The sequence below is a fragment of the Prionailurus viverrinus genome, chromosome F2 (genome assembly GCF_022837055.1).
Source record: "Prionailurus viverrinus isolate Anna chromosome F2, UM_Priviv_1.0, whole genome shotgun sequence".
Classification (NCBI taxonomy): Eukaryota; Metazoa; Chordata; class Mammalia; order Carnivora; family Felidae; genus Prionailurus; species Prionailurus viverrinus.
The window spans coordinates 47,897,661-47,918,452 of NC_062578.1; the positions used below are offsets into that span (position 1 = coordinate 47,897,661).

At 40.5% G+C, this 20,792-nt stretch overlaps 1 protein-coding gene across 4 annotated transcripts in view; it reads right to left on the reverse strand.

Moving 5' to 3' along the window:
- The window catches only part of NCALD (neurocalcin delta), a 404,877-nt gene that overhangs the window by 84,612 nt on the left and 299,473 nt on the right, over window positions 1–20,792 (reverse strand). The window lies entirely within an intron of this gene.

Below are 20,792 nucleotides of genomic sequence, written 5' to 3' on the forward strand. Positions count from 1 at the left end.
AAAAAGGCAACGGAAGGAAAAATAAATATTAAAATGTAGACTTATCACAAAATTTTCTAACAAAGAAAGGGTTCAAATAAATTTACCAAGTAAATCAAACTTATCTCTACTAAATCATGAGATAAGTTATATGCCGATGTACTTTATGGCTATTGCTGTTGATGTTGGATAATCTTTTTTTATTTAAAAAAAATTTTTTTTAATGTTTTAATTTATTTTTTGAGAGCAAGAGACAGAGTGTGAGTGGGGGAGGGGCAGAGAGAGAGGGAGACACAGAATCCGAAGCAGGCTCCAGGCTCCGAGCTGTCAGCACAGAGCCCGATGCAGGGCTCAAACCCACGAACTGTGAGATCATGACCCGAGCCGAAGTCTGACGCTTAACTGACGAGCCACCCAGGCGCCCCTGGATAATCTTTTATATTAACTTACATTAATTGAGCACTAAATACATGTAAAGCATTGTTCTAAGTGCTGTCAAGATATTAAATTATTTACTATAATAATCCTATAAGGCAGGTACAATTCTTTTCCAGATTTCACAGTTGGTGAACCTTAAGCATAGAGATGTCACGTAATTGGCCTACCTAATGCATGGCAGAGCCAGAATCTACACTCAGGAAGCCTGGCTTCATCAATTCTGGGAAATAATTTACATGTGATGCATTTTTAGAAAGAATTGAATTATTTCTTATGTTCATTTTATACTTGAGGATTGTTCTCTATTTTTAATTTCTTACGAGGGAGAAAAGGCCACCTTATTTTTTTCTGCATCTGGGAAGTCTAGTTATCTAATCTAGCTTTGGCCTAAGGAGTGACATGGCAAGAAAAATCGAATCACGAAGATTTGAATCAAAGAGAACGGGCAAAGTAAAGTAGTGAAAATATCCTGAATAAAACGGTGCCCAGGTTATTATAGTTTTCACTGAAGCCAACTATTTGGATTGCACAGGCTTGGGCAACTTCTGTTGCCCACCATGGTGGAGTTACGTGTGTTCAAACCAATACTCTCACTGAGATAATAGTAAGAGCTGGATTTTTTAAAAAGTGGTTGGAAGACATCAATGAGTAGTAAAGGCAGAAAAATCTGTAAGTTCCAAGATCTCAGATAAAAGGAAAATATATTGATATAAGCCCAACATTCTCTACCTGCTGCTTTTCTCCTCAAGTTATTTGATATGTGGTGTGGGGCTTCTGGCATTCTCAGAGACTAGAGAGATAAAAATTAGAGTACAAATGTTCAAAAGCATCCAGGAATTGGGGGATTGAATCCTGGCTTAAAGAGAAAAAGGTATCATAAAGAAGTGATACTAAGTTTCTGAATTGTTTTCCTCTTGAAGTGTTTGCCAATTCCTAAATGATGTTAGGCACTAGAACAAGAAGTAAAGCAAAAAATGCAGCAAAGAGCGTGAGAATGTGAAGGGAGAGGTTAGCAGTCTTGTAGCCCTAGGGAAACAAAAATTGGAGTTCAGGATCCTCCAAGGAGTTGGAGCTGGTAAACACCCTAAGTTTTCAGGTCTCACAACTCAAAGGCAATGCCACAGAAATCATGGAAAACAGGGAATAGATGCATCCTCAGAAAACCCAGGATTCATTCTAGATTTATTACAGTGCCTAGTTGGATCAAGGTAATTTGTCTATATTCTAACTATCATCTAGAAAAAATTAACCCTCTCTAAAGAAAAATGACATCATACAAAACCTCTATCATTTTTCATACACCAATTCCAATTTGATGCAAAACTATTAATCATGCCAAGAGACAGGTCTAAATCCAAGAGGACAAAATAGAGAGAGATCCACTGGTGAGTCACCTTTTGTAGTTATCAGACAGGGACTTAAAATTAACTGTAAGTAGGGGTGCCTGGGTGGCTCAGTTGGTTAAGCATCTGACTCTTGATTTGGGCTCAGGTCATGATCTCACAGTCATGGGATCAAGCCCTGCATCAGGCTCCATGCCCAATGTGGAGCCTGCTTCGGGTTCTCTCTCTCTCTTCCTCTGCCCCTTCCCCCTGCTCTCTCTCTATCTCTTAAAAAAATAAAAAATAAGATAAAAATAACTGTAAGTAATACTTTCAAGAAAATAAATGGCAAGACGGATCATTCCACCTGTAAAAAATTAAATCTATGAAAAAAGAACTATGGAAATTTAAGAACTAAAAAATCCAATAACTGAAATTAAGAACACAACAGATTAGTTCAAGAGTACAGAAGATATGGGAGCCTAGGTGGCTCAGTTGGTTAAGAGTCCGACTCTTGATTTTGGTTCAGGTCATGATGCCGAGGTCAAGTGGGACTGAGCCCTGACTCTGGCTCTGCACTGAGCACGGAGGCTGCTTGGGATTCTCTCTCTCGCCTTCTCTCTCTGCCCCTCCCCCACTTGTGCATGCTCTCTCTCTCTCTCTTCTTCAAAATAAATAAAACTTTAAAAACAAAAAAGAATAGAGAAGATATACCAAAGAGAAAAATAGTGAAATGAAAGGTAGATTAGCAGACAATATCTAGAGTGAAGTATAAGAAGAAAAGAAGAATGGAAAATACAGAATCAATGTTTTAAGAGACATTCAGGACATGATGAAAGGCTAATGTGTGTATTTGGGAGAGGAGAGAGAGACAGGACAAAAGCAATATTTGAAGAGAAGGGGCTGAGAAATTTCTAAAATTTATAAAACAACAGATTTAAGAATCCCTTTATATACCAAACAGGATAACTACAAAGAAAATCACATGTAGACACATCATGACCAACCTGCTGAACACTAAAGACAAAGACAAAAATCTTAAAAGCAGTAAGACTATAAAGTCATATTAAGTCTAAATTTTTTTAATGTTTTTATTTATTTTTCAGAGAGAAAGAGAGAGAGAGACAGAGTGTGGACAGGGGAGGGGCAGAGAGAGAGACACACACACAGAATTTGAAGCAGGCTCTAGGCTCTGAGCTGTCAGCACAGAGTCCAATGCAGGGCTCAAACCTGTGAACCGCGAGATCATGACCTGAGCCAAAGTTGGACACTCAACTGACGGAACCACCCAGGCACCCCACAAAGTCATATTAACTCTAAATGCACAACAGAAGATTTTTAACAGTAAAATTTAACAGTAAGACAAACAATCCAACCAGAAAATCAGCAAAAGACAGATATTTCCCCAAAGAATATATACAGATGACAAACAAACACATGAGAAGATTTTCTAACATTATTAACCATTAGGGAAATGCAAGTTAAAAAAACCATAATGAGATATCACTAGACATCTATCAAAATGACAAAAATAAAAAATTGTGACCATATTGAATGTTGGCAAGGATACAGAGAAACTGAATCACGTATACATTGCTGGTGGGATTGTAAAATGATACAGCCACTACGGTTAATAGTTTGGCAGTTTTTCCAAAGTATTACACATGCAACCACCATATGACTCAGCATTTGTGCTCCTGTTATTTCAGAGAAATGAAGACTTATGTTAACACAACAGCTTGTACGTGAAAGCTTCTAGCTTTGTGATGACCACTAATTTGATGCTTTCAATGGGCGAGTGGTAAATTTTAGCGTATCCACACCTGGGAATACTATTCTGTACTAAAATGGAACAAAGTACTGATACACAAGAAAACCTGCATGAACGTCCAGAGAATTTATTCCTGAGTGAAAAAGCTACTCTCAAAAAGTCACAAACTATACGATCCATTTACATACCATTATTGATATGGCAAAATTATAGAAACAGATTAGTGGTTTCCAGAGAGTAATGTGGCGGTGGGTGGGAGAGAAGTACTTATGTTGTTAAAGAACAACTGAGGGATCCTTGTGGTGACGAAAACTTCTGTGTCTTGACAGCTTCTGTATCAATGTCAGTATCCTGGTTGTAATCTGGGATTACAGTTTCACTACCTTTAAGGGAAAGTGGGTAAAAGATATTTGGATTCTCTCTGTGTTGTTTCTTACAAGTGCATGTGAATATACACTCATCTCAAAATATAAGTTTGATTAAAAACATTTTAAATGGAGATAACATAAAACATTTTCAGTCAAAACCTGAGGGAATTTTTGCTTCAAAAGAATTACACTAAGTTTCTAAAGAGTTATTTAGGCAGAAGAAAACAACGTGAGATGGAAACAGAGATACAGAAAGGGCAAATATATACATAAGTCTAAATGAATACTGATCTTATAAAATTATGACTTGTGGGGCTTAAAATATGTATAGATTCAAAACACAGGGCAATATTAGCAGAAAAGGGAAGAAAGGACGGATAGAATTACGACGTTCTAAGATTCTTATATTCTGGTAAAAGTACTAATTAATAAATCTCTCATAAGGTAAGGGTACACAGTGTAATCCTTGTATCCACTAAAAGACTAACAAAAGAACGAATAGCTAATAAATTAATACATCAGAAAACTCATTTTTCAATTTTCTTGATTCCCCAAAGAAGCAAGAAAGGAGGGGAAAAAAGAAAGAAAATGATAGGAGAAATAGTAACATCAAAGACTTAATCTCAAACAAGTCAGTATTTACCAAAATACGTAAACTGATTAAATATTCCAGTTAAAAGACAACAAACATCAGATTATATTAATAAGCAAATTCTAACTTTACTAGACACAAGAAATGGGAAGTGATATATAAACTACCTAGCAAAAGCTGGTGTAGCAACATTACTATCAAGAAATAGTAGTTGGTAGTATTATAAGCAAGAAATACTGATAGAGGGGCACCTGGAGGGTGGGGTGGGGATCAGTCGGTTAAGTGTCCAACTCTTGATTTCTGCTCAGGTCATGATCTCACGGTTTGTGAGTTCGAGCCCTGTGTCAACTCCATGCTAGCAGTGCAGTACCTGCTTGGTATTCTGTCTCTCTCCTTCTTTCCCTTCACCTCCTTCACTCTCTCTCAAAATAAAAAACTTAAAAAAAAAAAAAGAAAGAAAGACTACTGGAGATATAAAGGAACACTTCATGATTTGCCTTTCTAAACATGCATATGCACGTAATAAAATAGCACCAAGATAAATAGAAAAAAAATCATGGTCATAGTATTGATTTAACATATCTTCCCCAATAACTCATAGAACAAACAGAAAACAACAAGTTAGAGATATAGAATATCTCAGTGACAAAATTAACCTACTTGGCTTAATTAGCATGTGAAGAATAATCTAAATTACAGAATACACATATTTTTTTTCTAGAATGTTTTTAACAATATTGACTACATGCTGGACCATAGGAATGTCTCCAACACATTATAAATGACCAAAATCACAGAGTATACTCTGTGTACACAATGGAGCACAGCTAATAATCAGTATTAAAAAGACAAATAGAAAACCTCTTAAATCGTTTTTAGGTGATACATTTCTAAGTGACCCATGGATTTAAAAAATTACATTGCAATTTAGAAACATTTTGAACTGAACAAGATACAATGCATCAAAACTTGCATGCGCCTAAAGCACTATTTAATGAAAATGTGTATATATGTTAATTAACACACACACACACACACACACACACACGTTCTCTTTTAGAACGGCACTTTGAGGAGCTCCATGGACATGTTCCCCCATACAACAAAAATAACCAGTGAAAAATACTTTAAAATATCATAAAGCCTCTGAAAATCTTACTTAGGGTATATAGCCAGTGAAGAAACCCTTATTCAAGAAAAAAAATACTAAAACTTGATAAGAATATTGAGAGTCTGTGGCACTTGAGTCATGATCCTCCCTAACCCCTTAGCTCAGTTTGATGGAAGCTAAATGCTAGAAAGGTGTGAACAACAAGACTGGGTTCCTTCTCCCCTCAGCTCAAAGGATACACTGCCTCCCTGGAAAAGGCAGACCATCAGTATTTCTCCTGTTTTGGTGTCAAATTCCTGGTGAATACAGCCAAGATGGTGGGGGCTCCCTTTGTCCACCTAGCCCCCCTCACAGAGCAAACAGGTTCTACTCCAGGTACAATAGGTAGAGAATGCTGGGGCCTTACTGCTCTCAACAAGTTCACTTGTAGGACAGAGATTCCATATCAGAGACAGTCTCAGAAGACTGGAGGCTACCACCATAGTCCAGTGCCCAGAGTAGTTACTCAGAGCTTTTTTCAGAGAGGCAGTCCATAAGAACAGAGAGCTCTGAAGATCTTCCCAAAGGAAATGACTATTTGAAATAGAGTGTGGAGAAGTTCAAGTTTAAGGGTGCTCTGGAAAATGATGGAGATTTGCGTGGTAGAAATTCAGAGGAGGCTGACAGAAGAGCAAAAGCTAACCTGCAGACCAGCCAGTTTACCAGAGAGAACCAGGGAAAGAGCTAAAAAGAGCCCTTCTTTTGGGATCAGAACAAACCTCAAAGACCTTAAAGTGCCTCAAAACCCCTTTGATAAACGTAATTGGATGGCATAGAAGAGATCAGGGAAAGAGACAAAAAGAACCATACTAAAACTAGTCTTCCCAGGGTGACTGGGCAGTTACTGAAAAAGTGATATGAATAGCACCTTTGTATTGTGCTTTATGGTTTACTTTCACGATTCTATTCATTTGACCCTAAATTAATACAAGCATTTAATTTTTTATAAGGCTGAATATCCACAATCTAAGTCTCCACCTCAAGTCGTGGGGAAAAAGAGCAAAGTAAAACAATGAAGGTAAAAGGAAGGGAATTATAAAGAGAGCAGAAATTGATTAAATTGAAAACAATGTCCAATAAAGAACACAAGAAATCCAGAATTGATTCTTGAGGCAAAATAATAGAATTAATAAACACCTAGAAGAATAAGCAAGAAAAAAAATCACCAATATCTGTAATTAAAAAAAAAAAAAGGGTATCATCGCAGATCCTACAGATGTTAAGATGTACTTGGTTTCACAGGTTCTTGGAATAGAAGATACCTTAGTAGTCCTCCAGTCCTATCTTCCTTCCAGTGGAGAAATCCTCTCTATACCATGTCTGATAGATAGTAAGCACCTGCTGCTTGAATACCTCCCAGATGTAATGAGCTCTCCACTACAAAATGTCAAGACATCCATCGTACAATGTTCCAGCTGTTAGAAAGTTCTCTCTTATGATGAACCAAATGTCTCCTTCCCATCACTTTAAAATCAGGCTCATGTTTTGCTCCTTGATGCTACAAAGAGTAAATTGAATGCTTTGGTTCACATGATGGCCCTTTAGAGATCTAAAAGAGCAGCTATTATGTCTATAGCTGCTAGTTGTCCCTCAATATCCATTTTCTCCTCCATAGAAATAGAATCCTTAGGTGGGAAATAGCTGCCCAGAATAAAGACGTTTTCCAGCCTCCCTTATTTCTCTGTGGCTTTGTGATTAAGGACCAGCCAATTAGATGTGAACAGATGTCATGTGTAGCTTCCAGGACCTTCCTCAAAACCCAATGAGCAAACAAACTTGTCTGAGCCCTTAGACTTTTCTTTTTCACTCCATTTACCATCCTACTTCTTGGGAGCATGGATGTGACGGCCACCACTGTGGACCGTGGGGAAGTGGGCTATTCACCCTAGAGGTGGATGGTGGAGATGTGAGCTGGCAGAAGCCTGGAATCTGAAGCCTTCATGGAGAAAGCTGCCATTCTAGTCCTACTGTACTTCTCTCTGGGTGTGTGTGTGTGTGTGTGTGTGTGTGTGTGTGTGTGTGTGAGAGAGAGAGAGGGAGAGAGAGAGAGAGAGAGAGAGAGAGAGAGAGAGAGAGAGAGAAACAGAGACAGAGATAGAGATAGAGAAAGACAGAGGGGAAAGGGAAAGTTCTTATTTAGGGCATACTTTGTGCATATTAAACCTATTCCCAACTGTTAGAGTTTCTACCATCAAAATTTGGGAACTTTATGGGGCACCTGGCCAGTTCAGTCAGTGTAGCATGTGACTCTTGATCTCAGGGTCATGAGTTCAAGCCCCACATTGGGTACAGTGCTTAATTAACCATCTTTTTTAAGTTGGGAACTATGTGCAAGTGAAATGCCACATGTTAAATAAGCTAATGGAATTTCATGAAATTCCCAGAATCCTTAGAGAATAAATTGTAATACATCCAAAAGTATTGCAAAATAAGTGCTATCCAACAGCTCTTCGTTTATCCAAATAATTAAACTAGTACCCTTTAAGCTATAATATTCACAAAAGACTCCTTAAAGTCTTTCTGGACACTGAGGAGTCATGTGGGTTGAAGATAAAGAAAAAGGAGAAAAGAGACAACAAAATCATTCAATGAATAAAAAAGGCCTCTCCTACCATCCTGCCTGCCTTTTCAAAGATTGAATGAGAGAAATAAATTCTTTTCTCAAAGAGAGAGAATTTCTCACAGGAAACTAAGGATTTTGTTTTGGAGAAAAATCTTCCACAAATCATCTCTTTGTATTTAATTTCCCATACAAAAGAAAAGCTGCAAAATGCCACTTTCCCATCATCAACATCTAGTACATTTAAAGCAAATATTGTAATAAGATCTTTGGTTTTGCCTTTTTGGAAAGATTGCTTTAGAACCATAACTCTTCCTTTGCTGTCAGACTGACACCATTGCACATTTATAAATCACAGATCATCAAGGATTCTATCACTTCCTACTTCCAAGGGATAAGGCAATAAACCCCAAAAGAGTAAAGAATCTAGATGTTTCCCTGGTGGTGGCTGTGTTGAAAGCGCAGTTCCTATAAACAGGAAGAGAGAAGCAATCCTGAAATTCATCTTCAGCCCAAAGTCATAAATTTGTTGAGTTTTTGTGCAAAATGTTGGCATTAAGGACTCTTGCTGTGTTAGAATGGAAAGGATATGAACTTTGGGGTTGGGTACACTCAAATCTAAATGCAGGCTTCCCAAACATGGACTTTTTATATCTGTGACTTTGGACAACGTACTTGACCTCTCTGAGCCTTGATTTTATTATCTGTGTAATGGAAATACTAACAACTACCTTGCAAGGTGGTTATAAGAATGATGTTCAAATTAGTAATGCATCCGCTACAGTTAAGGAAATGGAGCAAACGTTCATACTTAATTAATAATTAAAAATGTGCTAATTAAGGTCCAGTTTACCCTGTTACTGCTTTCTGAAAAACAAACTTACATAAAAATGTGATTTTCTGTTTTCATTGAATTCCTTAGAGAGCAAATTATAACAGTTCTTCATATCAGCAGAACTCTGAATTTATATTTCCATAGCCTATAAATCCACTTAATAGCATTTATGACAGTTAAAAGCACTGCATAGAATCCTATTTAGCCTATTAAATTATTTATTCCTTATAAAAAAGGGAAAGTAGGACATTTAGTTTATTAGGTTGCTGATATTAGCTTCTTTTCTAAAAAAGCCACCCCTAAAAAAGCACACACCACATACTCCAAGAACTGCAAATCTATAGTTTTAATGCAAATTTTTTTCCCATAATAACCCTTACACAGATTTGTACAAAACAAATGTTCTAACATGGTAAAAGAGGTGAATCTTGCCTTAATAAAATCAAATGTATATAAATCTTAGTGTAGCAAAACAATCAATTAGAAGATTTAAAGCATAAATACTTCCTCTGGTACCTATAAAATGCAATTCAATTATAGAAAAAAAATGATTGATTACTTTTCAGAAAAACATTTGACTAAAGGAGGCAGCTGTCTTGACTATTGTCCCAATAATCAGAATACTTATTTCACTCATTGTGTTTGGGCAACATGATAGACAGATTAATGCTCTCCGCTTCCTCCCCCACCCCCTACCCCCAGATGTCCCTCTTCTAATCCCAAGGAGACTATGAATATGTTATCTTACATACTGAAGGTGAATTAAGGTTGCCAATCAGCTGACCTCAAAATAGGAAGATTATTGTGGATTATCTGATGAGCCCAATATAATCACAAGAGTTCTTAAAAATGGAAGAGAGAGACAGAAAGATGGCAGCATGAAAAGGTGTTGGCCCAATGTTGCTGGCTCTGAAGATGGAGAAAGGGGCCATGAGCCAAATGTGCAGGCAGCCTCTAGAAGCTGGGAAAGGAAAGGAAATTGCTATGATTTGAATGTTTGCATCCCCTTAAAATCCATTTGTCTAGAATCTAACCCCTAATGCTATGGTATCAGGAGGTGGTGCCTCTGGGAGGTGACTGGGTCATGAGGATGAAGCCCTTACAAAGAGGGTCCAGAGAACCTTGTCACCCCTTCTACCTTGTAAAGATACAAGAAGTTAGCAACATTGGAAAGGGCCCTCACATGACCATTCTGACACCCTGATCTTTGACTTCCAGCATCCAGAACTCTGAGAAATAAGTATCTGTCATTTATAAGCCACCCACCTTATGATTTTTTAAAAATTTATTTTAGACTGAGAATATGAGCAGGGTAGAGGGGTAGAGGGAGAGAGAGAGAGAATCTTTAGCAGGCTCCACACTCAGCATGGAGTCCAACATGGGGCCCAATCCCATGACTCTGGGATCATGACCTGAGCTGAAATCAAGAGTCAGACGCTCAACTGACTGAGCCCCCCTCCCCGATATGAGTCCCTGATATTTTTGTTATAGCATCCCGAATGAACTACAACAGAAGTGGATCCTGTCCATCCTGTTCTAGAGCCTACACAAAGGATCACAACTCTGTCTATATCTTGAGTGTACCCCAGTGAGACCCATTTCAGATTTCTGACCTCCAGAACTGTTAGATAATAAGTTTGTGTTATTTTAAGATTGGGATAATTTATTATAGCAGCAATAGGAAACTAAGACAGGCAAGAATTGTGTACTGAGTACACCTTCTAAGCAAGACTTGATGGAGGAGATAAATAATGAGGTCCTCAAGGAGCTAATAGGACAGAAAAGGGGAGAGAGCAAATAGCCTAGGAGAAGCACAGCAAAGTGCCATATGGCCTCAGGGGAGGGAAATGTCCCTCCCAGTTGGGAGTAAACCTCCTGCTAGAAAACCTGCTGCAGTGTCTTTACAGCAGCCTTCCCAGAAGGAAAAGGCCTGCGCTAGTTGAACTTTGGTCATTCCATCAAGTCCTCTGATTCTAGAAATTCTATCTACAAAAAGACTTGCGTTGCAAAAATGGTATTTTCAAGAGCTGGCCTGAGTGTGGCTCAGGTCAGAGAACATGCTGAATGACAAGCAAGAAAAGAAACCAAGGGACCACACCGCTCTCTTGCTATCATCTACAGTTAAGATCTGACCCAGCATTACAGGAAAGGGTACATTCTCAGACAGGCTGGAAAGAGATGGCTCATATCCAGAGCTATCTGGACGCCTGTCCTATCAAACCTGCCTTGAGGTTGTCTTAGTTTCTTATACTCTTACCTGTGGGAAGCCACAACGGTTTTCATTATGGTACCAACCAAACAACCAAAGTGTGAAGTTCTCTCTGAAGAGGCACAGTAACCACTAAAAAGGCACTGAATGGAGACTCAGGGGCTACACAAATCCCAGCACATCACCGCTACTACCAAAACAGTCTATGAGCCAAACTCATCACCAAAGCTGTTAGGGCTTTGACTCTTTTACATGTAAAATGAGACGTTCAATTATTGAATTTCCTATAATGTTAAGTTGCCAATATCCTTGGAGTTCAGCCATGATATCAGCAACCTCATCAAGAAGAAGCGAGAGCCCACAGTGCCCGGAGGCACTTGTGCCAGGGCTAGAAGGAATCCAGAAACAAGACTTCACATTGGCCTTTTCTCCAAACGATTTTTTATAAGGGATTTCACCATGAAATCCTCAATTGCCTAAAAATTGATGAAGCAGGGATGGGAGAAGCAATGGCTGTGGGGTAATGGCGGGGGGTGGGGGGTGGTTACCCTTGCCAAAGGAGAAGAATCACAAGTCAAGATGAAAGGAAAGTTACTGACAAAGCTGTCTGCTTTGGAATGAATAACAGTGGGAGCTCCAAAAGAATGAAGAGAGGCTTGGAGTCAGAGTCACATAGCAAGAGTCCCTGGTTACAGCCTCTGAGCGACCCGGGGCCTCTCCAGTTCCTAAAGTTACCCTACAGGTTCCAGGAGCCACTTCAGCATATCAGTAACTTTGTTTTTTGCTGAGCCAGCCTGAGTGGGTATCCCATCATCTGAAAGCAAATGAGCTCCATGTAATACAAACACAATCAGCACATCTTTGTCCTTCACTGAATTAGTGCCATTGATTTCTCAAAACTGAAAAAGACCTTGGGGATGTATCTAGCTCAATCCGTTCATTCATTCATTCAATCGTTCACTCAAAAATCTTCAGTGAGTGCTCTCTGTGTGTCAGGCACTGTACTAGGCTGGGCGACTACAGCAGTGAATAAGAAAGACACCAAAGTTGGCATTTACAGTTACGAAGAATTACAACATTTAATAAGTAACAAGTGACATAGAATGGGAGCTACCTGGTGCTAGCCCAGGAGGACCTAACTCAGCCTGGCATTTCATAGAAAAACTCCCTGAGAACATGACGCAGGAATGAAGAAGAAAGAGACGAGGGAGACAGTTGAGGAGTTGTGAGAAAGCAGTGAGTTTGAAATCTTGGGGCTGAGAGGTAGCCTGGCACATTAGAGGAGCTGAAAAGAGGCCAGGATGGCAGAATGCAGAGAGGAGTAAGCAGCGCACCATGAGTGAGCTGACTGTGGGGCAGCGTATGTAGGGCTTTGCAAGCCAATGTAGCAAGGCGACTGAGTCACTTGCTCAAGGACACACAGCTTGTAGGCGGCACAGAGGAGCCTAAGTCATCTAAGCGCTAATATAAAGACCAATTAATATTTTAAAGTAATGTTCTTTTAAGATTTCTTTTCTGGTTCTAAACACAACACATGCTGATTATAGAGCAAACTCAAAATGGCACAAAGACCACCGTGGAAATGGCCCCTAGGTGTGTGCGTGCAATGTACACCTTGCATCATACGATGAACCTGGGCCAATCCATTCTCCCCAGACACTGGACACCTTTAGAAAGACTTAAATTATCGGATTTGTCCAGACTGAGCCATAAAAAAAGTCTCAGGACTAGGGTTCATAGCGAAAATCTGTCCATTACACAAAGGAGTCCATGCCCTTCCCTGTATGTCAGCTGCTTGCCCATTTTTACTGCATAAAACTGTAGACTTGAAGATAACCTAGTGATTATACCCAGAAAAGTGTCTCAAAAAAAAAATGATATCCACACATCCTCCCCCATTTCTTCATGGCTTCGTCTCCAGGAAATTAGATTCTGGACATTTCAAAATCAGAAGATGGTGTTTCTATACTCCAACTACAGAAGCCATTTAGAATGCCTCTGCCTCTCCCCCCCCCCCAACTCCTGGCTGCTCGGGTTCCTTGGTCAAACCCAAACTGAGCGTTTATGGTGAGGATTCACGCAGTGGAATAGAAGCCCCCTGTTCTTCCTCCTGGGAAGGTGCCCTGCAAGCCTAACGGAACCAGCGTTCCCCCCCCCCCCCCCCAGGTGGCATGGCAAGCGACAAGCCCTGGGAAGCCTGGGGAGCAGATAAAGCGCTTGATTAAGATGCCATCCTCTTCACAGCTAATTGGCAGATCGTTTTAGGAGTTCATGCCTTAGAATTTGTTCTTTCCTGATTGTCATTTTGTTTCCCTGCCACCCATTAAACAAGTCTCTTTGCCTGTCCTAGTGGTTCCCAACCCAATAATAATTATGGTTTCAGCCTCTTGCCTTGAGTTTCTGACAGCATAAATAATGCAGGTGCACAGAAATAAAGTGTAGCTATGTTGGCTTTTGCTTCTTTAGCCAATCAGCTACCCCCGCCCCCCCAAATAAAAGTAAAGAGACTGAATTGATAGATGCATTTGACCGTCCAGCTGCCAAGAGGGCATTGCCAACAATGAGGATTTCAGAATAATAACCCTAAAGAGAGAAGGTTCAGAGCGTCCCATTCACTGCGGCCGCGGGCCTCCTGAAAGAGGCATTGTTCTCAGCAGGTCAGGTAGAAGAGCCCTCCCATGAATGCAGCATTCTGAGGCAACACGAAGCCATCCTTTTTTTTTTTAACCATCTGACACCAGAAATTTCAAACGTGATTTGGTTCTTAGGGAGCAAGACTATACCCTCACAGGTGTGGAATAATCAGGCATCTAAGAACAGCAGTTTCTCCGAAAACAGCTGCAGAAAGGATAAAGATACAAGTCGTCCGTTTTAAATCTGTGCCATGGACTCCCCAGCTTAATGTCTGCATTCTGAGAGCTGGGGGGAGGGCTGTGAAATCGGGCTTTCCAGCTGCTGGAAAGAGGAGGGGCCCTAATATGAGGGCGTTGCCTTGTGCATGAAATACAGTTTTTAAAGTGCCCAAGTTTTAAGAGGATAGAATGTGGCACAGTGAAATGCTCAAAATAAAATATTCACCCGTTCCATGATCCCGCACAAGCCCTTTCCCCCATTCGCCACCCCCCCGCCTCATGTTTTCTTCTAACCTTTAATTTGACAAAGAAAAAAAGTAAACATAGTGAGGACTTTGGGGGCTTGTTTTACACTTGGCACTGTGCTGAGTACTTCATGTAAATGATCTCATTTGATCTTCACAATGGCTGCTTGAGGTAAGGATCATTACAACCAACCAGGGAAAACTCCACCTAAGGAGAGTGGCCATCATTTGCCTGAGATGCCTGACCTAATTTGTGCAGTTAGACAGTTCACACAAGAGCTGGCACTCAAAATCCAGAAGCCAAAGGTTTTCAGAGCCAAAGGTTTTCCCTTTTTTCCACTCAACATGGGCTAATGAATGCCTTCTACAAGCCTTCAAAGTCTCCATATATATCCTTTTCAGTTGCTATGCAAATGCCAATGAATGGATACGGACGGTATAGTTAACCATTCCCTGACTCCCGCAGAATTCAGCTACTTCTAGATTTTCCCTATTATAAATGGCACATACAAACATCTTCACACATTTACCTTTTTTCCTTTGATTTATACCCTGAAGAATAATTCTAATGAGAGTGATTACAAAGTCTTAGGTATGAAAAGTTTGTGCCTGTTGATACTATTTCTGTTCAGATTTTTAAATAAACTAATTAAAAAAATTTTTTTTAATGTTTGTTTATTTTTGAGACAGAGAAAGAGCATGAGCGGGTGAGGGGCAAAGAGAGAGAGAAACATAGAATCTGAAGGAGGCTTCAGGCTCTGAGCTGTCAGCGCAGAGCTTGATGGGGGGCTCAAACCCACAAACCACGAGATCATGACCTGAGCTGACATTGGACGCTTAACCAACTGAGCCACCCAGGTGCCCCAATAAACTGTTTTAACTGCCAGTAGCAAGAAGCAAATATACCACTTCTCCAAAGCTTGTCAGCACTGTATCAGATATATACGTTTATATATATGTCATATATATAATGATATATATTTGTTTATTTATTGTTCTTAGTTTAATAAGTGCCACATAATAACGTGTCATCATTTGGATTTTTATTGCCTGACCAAGCGGACAGGTGGAACATATTTTTACATATGTGTTGTCATTTGTGCTTCCTTGTCTATATGTTATATTTAAGACCTCTGGTCCTTTATTCACTGAGACCCAGATTTCGATCCCTCACCAGACATCGCTTGGTGCATTCCAAAACTGATCTTTCTCTCCCCTATTCCCAACCCACCCTGGTGAAATAATGATGATTATGATGATGATGATGATGATGATGATGATGATAATGATGATGATGATGATATCACCTCTATGTTAATGCTACCTAAATCCCTTCCTTCCTCATGGGTTTTGCCCAAGACAATGAATACTAGAAAAGACATATAGAACCTTGTGCTATAAAGAGATTCAAGCAAAGAGCTCTAGAAGTTCAAGATGGCTATCTCCACCCGCTGGAGAGTACAGTTTCTTGGAGCTCGCAATAACATTACAGTGGGAAATATACCTTGGCAACATATTCATAAGTCTTATTCTCTCCATATCCAGGTATTCCCTGGGTTGTGAGTAAAAAATCCTTTATGTTTTTTGAGGAGAAGGCCACCGTGTGCTGGCTGGAATGTATTGGGTGGAGTTCTTGCCCCAGCTCTGGAAATGAAGAGCTGTGAAGCTTTTTCTGGGCTACTGCTTTCTAGGGGGACAAAAGTAATTCCTACCTCATAAGGTTGTTGTAAGTCTTAAATGAGAACTATTTGCGCATCACCTGGCATCTCTGTAAAAGCACGTCAAACGGCAGTTGCCTCCCCCCAAAACGTTCTAAAGAAACAAATTATAAAAGATAAACCACAGAACTTATTGCTTGATATTTTCCAGTCATGCCCTGTCCTTAAATATCAAATAAATGAAAGCTATTTAGAAGTTAAAATCGTTTAGAAACTTTAAAGAAAGCCGCGTGAACGTGTAGTTATTGACACACTGGGTTGTTCCTCGTCAGCTTCGTCTAGAACATACCTCAGCTCTGTGTGAAGGACAGAAGTGAGCTGGTCACTGGCCTATTTGCCCTTGACTCCATTGCTTCCCTTCTCTGCTCAGCTCTGTTTTGCAGGGAGTGGACCCTGCAAGTTCCACTCTCCAGAATCCTGCCAGCTGACTGCTAACTAGATCCAAGCAGTGGGAGACACTGGTGTGTGTCCGGAGGGGAGAAGCCATCGTTCCCTTCTGCTTCCGGCCATGCATCCAGCAGGGTGGGTCAGTTCCGACAGGGGCCACAGCAGGTGGCTCTGGGCTCCAGTGGTGCTGACTATTCAGCAGCATCAGGAGGCTTGGCAGCAAAAGCAGGCTTCAGCAGCTGCCACGAGTGTGCGCCTGGGCTCCGGGACGCCACCGCCACCCTCGTGTCTTCCGGTAGCAGCTGATTCACACTCTCATCCCTGAGTTAACCCACCTCCCCTTTTTTGTTCCTTCGGGCCTTACTTTTAAAATCAGTCCCATTTTGGGGCGCCTGCGTGGCTGTGGGTCAAGTAACCGACTTCAGCTCAGGTCGTGATCTCGCGGCTTTTGAGTTCGAGCCCCGCGGCGTTGGGCTCTGTGCTGACAGCTCAGAGCCTGGAGCCTGCTTCGGATTCTGTGTCTCCCTCTCTCTGCCCCTCCCCTGCTCACACTCTGTCTCTCTCTCTCAAAAATAAATACACATTAAAAGAAATTTTAAAAATAAAATAAAATTAGTCCCATTTTAAATCTCCTTTGACATACTTAGTTTCTATTTTCTTTCTTTTTTAAAAAAATTTTTTAAATGTTTTTATTTATTTTTGAGACAGAGAGAGACTGAGCATGAACAGGGGAGGGGCAGAGAGAGGGGGAGACACAGAATCAGAAGCAGGCTCCAGACTCCGAGCTGTCAGCACAGAGCCCAACGCGGGGCTCGAACTCACAAACCATGAGATCACGACCTGAGCTGAAGTCGGACACTTAACCGACTGAGCCATCCTTGCGCCCCAGTTTCTATTTTTCTAATTAAACCTTTACTGATATAATTAGTTAAAAAGTGAATGAGAAATCCCTTTCTGATGACCAAAATCATACCTGACCCAACAAAGCCCATAACATGCAGTCTAGCTGTTTTTATGAACCTTGTGAGGATATAAACATGTCCTTTGATATTTTGCATTTCTGTAGAGTTCAAAAGTTTTCTGATGACAAATGGTACCTTCTCACGGAATGCCAGAATCATTCTGGTAAGTAGTTATAGTTTTAGGACATTAAAAAGATAGTGAGAATGTACAATGTTAAAAAAAATTTCCTGATGTTAGCAAGGCCATTAAATTTTCTACTTAATCAAAAGAAAAGAAAAAGAGAGGGCTTAGAACTGGCTGAAAAACTAGGTCTTAGAACTCCTGTTTAAAAAACTGCAATTCTGGGGCGCCTGGGTGGCTCAGTCGGTTAAGCTTCCGACTTTGACTCAGGTCATGATCTTGTAGTTTGTGAGTTCGAGACCCGTGTCAGGCTCTGTGCTGACAGGTCAGAACCTGGAGCCTGCTTTGGCTTCTGTGTCTTCCTCTCTCTCTGGTCCTCCCCAACTCATGCTCTCTCTTCTCTCTCTCTCCCTCTCTCTCTCTCAAAAATAAATAAACATTGAAATTTTTTTTAAAAACACTGCAATTCTATGAGGCACCCACATGAAAAACAAGAAGAATCCTTCAATGTTCTTCCTTCAAGTCTAAGTTTCCACATATAAGGCCTCACCATTGGCAAATATCAGTCCATCCGACACCCTGAGTTTGGTCCAGGATAATTTCAAGAGCTCTTTCGGACAAAGGTATTAACAATATTTGTGACCAATCCAGACAAGACTTTGAGCAGATACAAATGTAAAGATCATCAGTCTCCAGGCTTCTAATGGTCAACAGCATGGAAAAAAAAACATTTCTAGAAAGAAGGAACCAATGGATGTTTACAGGTCTGATAGGCTCTCAAAATACTAGAAAATTCAGACTGTACTCAGAATGTGCTGCTCTTTAACTGGGGGTTAAGATCAGAATGCAGGCAAGCCCTAGAGAGAAGCCATAAAATTCTCTGAGTGTGGTAGAAGAGGACAACCACCCACGGTCGAAATAATTATATAGGGCAATGCCAATGGAGTCAACTGAAAAAGAAAATTCTGGAAAGATCCCTCAGTCCGCCTTCCAAAATCCTAGGAAGAAAATTAAATGTAGCAGCTTCCATATTGATCTACAAGGGGCCAGTTTGCCTTGCAAATTTTTATTTCCCTTTGATCAGCTGTCAAAAGAAACAATGTAAATCCTACAATTATCTTGAACAAAATGTCATTTAATTGTCACGAAACGTCTATATTCAGTCAATTGTTTCTTTGTTCTGATCTCTAAAATAAGGGAAGAAAAAAATACCTTCTGTCAGTAGAGCACAGAACCTATGCTCTATTCTAACTGTGATCTTGGCCTGCTCCCAGCCTCTATATAGAAGCTGGAATGTGTTATTATTACTGGCAGTATTTATTACTGATAAGTGCCAACTTTCCTATCTATTGAGCACTCTCCATTTCCAGTGGCCTTTTGTACCATGGTCCTGATGGGGCCCATGGCTGTGTCCATGAAGGAAACATTCCCATTGCTATTCTCACAGGGTGATAACAGCTTCCAAATTACAAATAAAACCACACTAGGGTACAAATATGCAAAGATCCTGTTTTCCCTTAACAACTCATTAGAAATTTATCTTCTTGTTTTATATAAATCCTTTTTTTTTTTTTTTTTTTGGCTGAACCACTGTTCCTACCATCTCTTCAGACAGTGGGTTCATTAAATTTACTTCTCTCCTTCATCAATAAGACCAGCTGAAAAGGGCAAAGAATTGAGCGACTACTGTTTGCCCAGTAGTGTGGACATCTTTTATATTACCTCTTTTACTTAATCCTGACATGCATGCTGTGAGTTGAAAGTCTTATCCCCTCTTATAGGTGACACAACTGAAGGTAATCAACTTGACACGAGTAGAAGCAGAATGAGATGAACCTGACATTTGAACCCGGGTCTGTTTGACCTGCAAATGTAAGCTCTTTTGAGTGTGCCACACTATGGTAGTCAGACTGGACAGAGGTCATCATCATTCCATACAAACTAATAATAAGTCACATGATACCAAAGAGAAATCTCTAGGTTCTTAAGTGCCAGCATCATTCATCGTGAACTTTCCTTCTGAAACGTGATAGGGAATCTTTTCCAAGAGGCAATTATATTGGCATCATTTCCCCTCCTCTCCCTTCTTTGTGAAGTGTCTCAGCTGACTATGCCCACAGATGCAGCCTGCAGAACTTGACAGTCATATCCTACCCTGCAGCGATCCCTCTAGGTTTAGAGGCCACACTGTCTTCCAGCAGCACTTCCCAAAAGGCAAGCCTGAGATCACTTCCTGCATCTGTTGTCACCTCTGAGCAGAAGGCTGGGTCATCCAATTAAGTCAGCACTCAGTAAGGGTGCTCCTCTACCTCTAGTGTGCACAGGACAGTGTGCCAGGGCTCCTTGCCTAGAGGGCTTGTCCTTGAGGATCCACCAGTCACTGCATTCATACAAGGAACAGCCTGAGGGCTACGGAAGTGTGACAACATCTATAAAGACACAGAGGGGCAGCCCCAACAGAAGGAAGATTCTTGAGCAATCTCGTTGGATCTGGGCCACCACAGAATGTGGATAAATGGAGAGTAGTATGATCCTTAGGATGTGTTTTTCCACCATGACTACGACAGCTCAAGAAAGAAGCTAAGGTCATTCTGAATTGGATCTCAATCATACTTGGGCCCCCAAGTTAAGTCAGACTCCCTCAAACCTCTGGAGCTAAGTGGCAGGTTATCCTATGGCAGGATAATGTGCCAAGTCATTAATTTCAGTTCTGTCCTTGCTATGCTTTCACACCTCTGTTTAAAAAAAAAAAAAAAAAAAAAAGTAGGCAGGGACACCTGGGTGGCTCAGTCACTTTAGCGGCTCAGGATTTTGGCTCAGGTCATGATCTCATAGTTCATGGGTTTGAGCCCCGGGTCAGGCTCTGTGCTGGCAGCACGGGGCCTGCTTGGGATTTTCCGGCTCCCTTTCTCTCTGCCCCTTAATGACTCTCTCTCTCTCTCCCTTAAAACAAAACAAAACAAAACAAAACAAAACAAAACAAAACAAAACAACAGTAGGCAGAATCTGAGCTCCCTTGACTGAGAGCAGGGATCTGCAAACCTTCTGTAAAAAGCCAGATAGTAAATATTTTAGGCTTTGCAGGCCTATCTATCTTTGTTCAAGTACTTAACTCTGTTGTTAACAGCAAAAAAGCAGCCCTAGACAACAAATAATGGGCAAAGTTGTGTTCAAATAAAACTTTATTTAAAAGTTAAACAGGAGGCAGGCTGGATTTAGCCACAGGTCATAGATTTCTGACTCCTGACTTAGAAGATTTAGATCTCAAGGCCAAAAGATATTA